The sequence below is a fragment of the Myxine glutinosa genome, chromosome 8, assembly GCF_964187855.1.
Source record: "Myxine glutinosa chromosome 8, kmMyxGlut1.1, whole genome shotgun sequence".
Lineage (NCBI taxonomy): Eukaryota > Metazoa > Chordata > Myxini > Myxiniformes > Myxinidae > Myxine > Myxine glutinosa.
Window position 1 is genome coordinate 27,240,727 of NC_136268.1, and position 7,024 is coordinate 27,247,750.

A 7,024-nucleotide genomic window follows, 5' to 3' on the forward strand; every position below is an offset into this window, starting at 1 on the left:
TGATAGATAAAAGTGATATAATATAACAAATATCATGAAACATTTACATTTTGTAGTCCATTGTATAATTTAAATAAACATAAATGCAAATTTCGCATGTGGAAAAAGTAAGTACACCCATACATTTATCACTACTTCAAATACCTAAAATTAGAATCAGGTGCACCAGCTCAGGTGCAAATGATTAGAACATCGTGAGAAAGGATCTTGGAGGAACCTGTCTTATTTAAACCTCAGACATTTAGTTTGGTTTGCTCTTTGTTGTTGAAGTGTGTGGCGTCACCATGCCTATATAAAAATAGCTCTCTGAGGCCTTCAGAAAGAAGGTTGTAGATGCCTACGAGTCTGGGAAGTGATTTAAAAAGATATCCAAACAATTTGAAATCAATCATTCGACTGTCCAGAAGATCATATACAAGTGGAGAAGATTCCAAACAACTGCCAACTTGTTCAGGCCAGGCCGCCCCAGCAAGGTCATCCTGAGAGCAGACCGCAAGATGCTGAAAGAAGTCTCTAAGAACCCCAGAATGTCATCATGGGACCTGCAGGTAGCTCTTGCCACTGTTGATGTCAAAGTGCACGAGTCTACCATGAGAAAGAGGCTGCACAAATTTGATCTACATGGGAGGTGTACCAGGAGGAAACCTTTGCTGTCCAGAAAGAACATCAGGGCAAGACTGAAGTTTGTGAATGAACACCTAGGCAAAGACCAGCACTTCTGGAACAATGTGCTCTGGACAGATGAGTCAAAGGTAGAGCTATTTGGCCACAGTACCAGAAGATATGTTCGGCGAAAACCAAAGACCGCATTTGATCACAAGAACCTGATACCAACTGTAAAGCATGGTGGTGGAAATATTATGGCTTGGGGCAGCTTTGCTGCATCAGGGCCTGTGCAACTCACCATCATAGAATCCACTATGAATTCTTCATTGTACCAGAGGGTGCTTGAGGATAATCTGAGGCCATCTGTCGGAAAGTTGAAGCTCAACCGAAGGTGGACCTTGCAACATGACAATGACCCTAAACATACCAGTAAATCCACCAAGGAATGGCTGAAAAGAAAGAAATGGAGGGTTCTTGAATGGCCAAGTCAAAGCCCGGATCTAAATCCCATCGAGATGTTGTGGGGGGATTTGAAACGAGCTGTGCATGCAAGAAACCCCTCAAACATCGCACAGCTGAAATAATTCTGCATGGAGGAGTGGGCAAAAATTTCTCCCAGTCGATGTCAGAGACTGGTAGACAGTTATAAGAAATGCCTACTTGCTGTTGTTTATGCCAAAGGGGGCAATACCCCCTATTAGAGCCAAGGGTGGAGATACTTTTTCCACATGCGAAATTTGCATTTATGTTTATTTAAATTATACAATGGACTACAAAATATAAATGTTTCATGATATTTGTTATATTATATCAACTTTATCTATCAATATTGTTGAAATGAAGATCAAATAGCTGTATGTTGAAATATGTCGAAAAAGTCAAAACTTTACATGGGGTGTACTTACTTTTGCACGTGACTGTATATATATATATATATATATATATATATATATATATATATATATATATATATATATATATATATATATATATATATACCGCTCCTCGGACCCCCTGGAGTAAAATAGGATATATTGTTTTTCAAATTTTTCCAAACACGATCGAATAATATTTACCGATATGAGCAGTGATGTGGCTTTTGTTGAAATTCTACAAATACTGTTTATTCTACGTACCAGGAGAGAGTAGATCGACCCCTGACGAACTTCCTATATAAACGTGCGGCTCCGAAGTAACATGGCAGCGTGTGCAAAGCGCCTGAGAAACAGGTGTAGCGGCCGCTTCCGTGTTACAGATTCGGCGCTCACTCTTCACACATAAACTTGCGACTGAGAAAGACGTGTGGCGGCCGCTTCCGTTTTGCAGAATTCAATCGTTTTTCAAAATGGGCACCATGTGCTGTTTATATTTTGTGATTTGCATGTGATATGATTCTATGGATGTTTATATTAATCGTTTAAAATTAAAAAAGCCTTCAATTTCTGATATTTTGCCTTTTCATTTGGGCTTCCCAATTGAAGCCCCGCCCTTAGGGCGGGTACCGTTGCTAGTCACCACAATGCAGCATTACGGTACATGATTAGGTCGTCATGAAATGAACACATATGCATTTAGCGTTTGTCTCTGTCAGAGGTTTTCACCTACTCTGAGTTCCATGATGTTATCTATCTATAATTCCACTAATCTCTGTGTGTGTGTGTGTGTGTATGTCTGTGTGTGTGTTTGTTTGTCTGTGACCGCTGTTTCTCGACAACCACGGGTCCGATATACTTGCAACTTGCCAGGTATATTGCTGGGGACCCGAGGATGTGCCTTTTCAAGGTTTGAAATTAATCGGACAAGTAGTTACCGAGCTATGTCCAAAAAACGATTCAACCAATCAGAGAGCAGCGAGCTATCACGTGTGCCGAACGTGGCGAACAGACTCTGCCTCGGACGGCACATTTGAGAGCGTATTCATTTATTTCACGTTGGCAAACTATGTTGGCGTTAAACTATGTTTTAAAACTAATTAAAACTAATTTGCGATTCATCGTAACTGCGATTTGCGACCTTCCGGACAGTGAAGACTTCACTTCCGCAGCCAATCACAGAACGCGTTGTTGCGTAGGCGTGGCCGATGTGAGAGCGAGCCGAGCGCGTGCGCCATTACGGTTCGTAATTCGATTTCTTCCGGAGAAAATAATAATTTCTCGATTTCTTATGCGCATTATTTCTCCCAATTCAGTCAGAGCGAAGGGCGGAAGCGAAGAGCGTTGTTTTTTTTGTTTACGGGCGTACGGGCGTACGGGCGGGGTAGAGCGTACGGGTAGCGTTTTTTTTTTTTTTTGGCAAGGGACGGGCACCCACGTACGGGCATGCCCTAGTCTATCTATAATTCCAGTAATCTCTGTATGTCTGTGTGTATGTCTGTGTGTCGTTTGTCTGTGACCGCTGTTTCTCGACAACCACGGGTCCGATATACTTTAAACTTGCCAGGTATATTGCTGGGGACCCGAGGATGTGCCTTTTCAAGGTTTCATATTAATCGGACAAGTAGTTACCGAGCTATGGCGATTTCTTTACCAAACTCCGCAAGCCGTTCGCTTTGGACCAAACCATTTCATGTAAATAGAGGGGGGGGATTGTCACCGTACTCGCAGGCCGTTCGCTTTGGACCAAACCATTTCATGTAAATAGAGGGGGGGGGGATATAATTTTAGATATATATATAGTACGGGCATGCCCTAGTATAAATAAATCCATCAACAACTAGATGGTATTCATATACTTACGGCATGCAGTCTTGAGAAGGAGTTTGTGCGAGTTGGTGCGACTTGGTCTTCAGTGAGCTGATATAAAATCCTGTTCAAATTTCAAATCAATTGGATGAAAATTGACAATTTTATAAATTACAGTCTCCGTTGACCTCAAAAATAGTTGGTGGTTGGATTGAGTCAGCTATGAAAATGCACTTCAAATTTCAAGTTAATCTGATGAAAATTGACAATTTTAGAAATCTAGGCCTATGTTGACCTCAAAAGTAGACGTGGTTGAATTCAGTGACCTGATATGCAAATCCGCTTCAAATTTCAAGTCAATTGGCTAAAAATTGAGGATTTCAGAAATTTGGCCAATGTTGACATTTTGGCCTATGTTGACCTCGATATCAAATGGTCATGTAACATGTAGTAAAGTTTCAATTTTCTCTGCTGAACGGTTTTCGATGTATGTTATTAACAAAATGCAGACACGTACGTACACCACCGATCACAGAACCCTGCTTTTTTCTTCACGGGTGCAGGTAACAATCACATGTTGAGTTATTATGGCAGAGAGTGTATGTGTGTGTGAAATACCATATTCATGTCTGTGCCTTCCCCACTGTTCTCATCCCCATTTCTCCACAATCACCCTCCGGCCACACCACCACACCCACCCACCAGTGAATTTAAGTTGATAAACTGTCAGTGAATGAATAAGGTGTGGATGTAGTGCAGGCAGGCACACGTTCCTTGTGTAAGAATCAGGAACCAGCTCAAGACAGAAAAAGCAGCACAAAGCTCGAAGCAGAGGCAAACTGTCGGGGTTTGTTGTTCAGCTAGCTTGTACATCATTTACACAGCAATGGATCGCCCAGTGAGCACAAATTGAAGGATTGAACATTTGCAATTCTGGACCATATGAGATAAACGTTCAACCATTGCGCAGGTTTATAAATTATATGCATGACCGCAAAAAGAGAGGGCAGTGGGGGTCTAGATCTGGTTCATGGCAGTTTCTCAAAGTGAATTTATATCACGACCACACGATAGACTCAAATGTCGAACGCTGGAAAAGGTTATTGACTGCAAATGGGAGAATGAGGAATTGGAAATTATCTCAATTTTGATGGAATCCTGACAATAATGTCGGAAAAGCCTGTAGGTATCTGAGTCCATAGTAAGTCGGCAGTGTGTCAGACCTGTGGTGCACAACATGTGTCTCCAAGATTGGGGAAGAGTAATGTTCACGATTGGTGTCACCCCCAGAGGATAATTTGGTGGGACCCACTAGTATTGTCCACCATGTACTGTCACGTGAAAAAGTAAGTACACCCCATGTAAAGTTTTGACTTTTTCAACATATTTCAACATACAGCTATTTGATCTTCATTTTAACAATATTGATAGATAAAGGTGATATAATATAACAAATATCATGAAACATTTACATTTTGTAGTCCATTGTATAATTTAAATAAACATAAATGCAAATTTCGCATGTGGAAAAAGTAAGTACACCCCTGTATTTATAACTACTTCAAATACCTAAAATTAGAATCAGGTGCACCAGCTCAGGTGCAAATGATTAGAACATCGTTAGAGAGGATCTTGGAGGAACCTGTCTTATTTAAACCTCAGACATTTAGTTTGGTTTGCTCTTTGTTGTTGTGTGTGTGCGGTGTGCGGCGTCACCATGCCTAGATCAAAAGAGCTCTCTGAGGCCTTCAGAAAGAAGGTTATCGATGCCTACGAGTCTGGGAAGGGATTTAAAAAGATCTCCAAACAATTTGAAATCAATCATTCGACTGTCCGGAAGATCATCTTACAAGTGAAGAAGATTCCAAACAACTGCCAACTTGTTCAGGCCAGGCCGCCCCAGCAAGTTCAGCCCGAGAGCAGATCGCAAGATGCTGAAAGAAGTCTCGAAGAACCCCAAATGTCATCACGGGACCTATAGGTAGCTCTTGCCACTATTGATGTCAAAGTGCACGAGTCTACCATTAGAAAGGCTGCACAAATTTGATCTACATGGGAAGTGTGCCAGGAGGAAACCTTTGCTGTCCAGAAAGAACATCAGGGCAAGACTAAAGTTTGCCAATGAACACCGAGGCAAAGACAAGCACTTCTGGAACAATGTGCTCTGGACAGATGAGTCAAAGGTAGAGCTATTTGGCCACAGTACCAGAAGACATGTTTGGCGAAAACCAAAGACAGCATTTGACCACAAGAACCTGATACCAACTGAAAAGCATGGTGGTGGAAATATTATGGTTTGGGGCAGCTTTGCTGCATCAGGGCCTGGGCAGCTCACCATCATAGAATCCACTATGAATTCTTCATTGTACCAGAGGGTGCTTGAGGATAATGAGGCCATCTGTCGGAAAGTTGAAGCTCAACCAAAGGTGGACCTTGCAACATGACAATGACCCTAAACATACCAGTAAATCCTCCAAGGAATGGCTGAAAAGAAAGAAATGGAGGGTTCTGGAATGGCCAAGTCAAAGCCCAGATCTAAATCCCATCGAGATGTTGTGAGGGGATTTGAAACGAGCTGTGCATGCAAGAAACTCCTCAAACATCACACAGGTGAAAGAATTCTGCATGGAGGAGTGGGCAAAAATTTCTCCCAGTCGATGTCAGAGACTGGTAGACAGTTACAAGAAACGCCGACTTGAGGTTGTTTCTGCCAATGGGGGCAATACCACCTTTGAGAGCCAAGGGTGTACTTACTTTTTCCACATGCGAAATTTGCATTTATGTTTATTTAAATTATACAATGGACTACAAAATGTAAATGTTTCATGATATTTGTTATATTATAGCACCTTTATCTTTCAATATTGTTGAAATGAAGATCAAATAGCTGTATGTTGAAATATGTTGAAAAAGTCAAAACTTTACATGGGGTGTACTTACTTTTTCACGTGACTGTACACACAGCAATTTCAAACAGGGGGTGCAGGCCAACCACAGGATGCTGCACGGATGAAACTTGTGGAGCAGAAATCACTCCCTGGCAGCGACAATCCATCATGAAAGCCATGTTTATCACAGCAAACAGTGAAAAACTCAACCGACTGTTGGTCGACCATGACCTATCTCCATCCACAATGTGACCACCAGTTTTATACATGTCCAGTATTCTCCATTGCTTCCTCTCCTCTTCCAACCTTATGCAAAAAGCGTCCGAGGCCAGATGCCCCATTCAGGTACCATAATGTAAGTGATTAATGTGCAAGCCTCTGAGGTGTGAGTGATTCATTTGCGAGCCTCCCAGGTGCAAGCGATTACTGTGTGATCCTGCAAAGACTTCCAGGAAAGAAGTTGGTATTTCAAAAAAGTGGATCTGGGGTGAAATTAGTGGGGGTAGAAAAGATCAAGGTTTTGGATGGGGGAAGATAAGAGATGGTGGTGAACAGCTGTTTTAAAGACCTGGAGGGAGGAGTGGGATTGAACAGAGTGAAGGAGTTTGTTCCAGAGGCGGGAGAAAAGAGGAATGAAGGAGTGAAGGTGAGCAGAGAGTCTTGATTTTGGCAGATTAACCATAAGAGGGTTGCTGGCAGATCTTGTGCATCCTGTAGGAATATTTGGGGGACAGAGCCCAGAGAGAGCAGGGGAAGCAAGGCCGGAGAGGAGTTGGTAGATGACAGAAAGACCACCAACCTGCCTGCGGTGAGTAAGTGAAAGGCCCTCGGAGTTAGCTTCATTGCGGG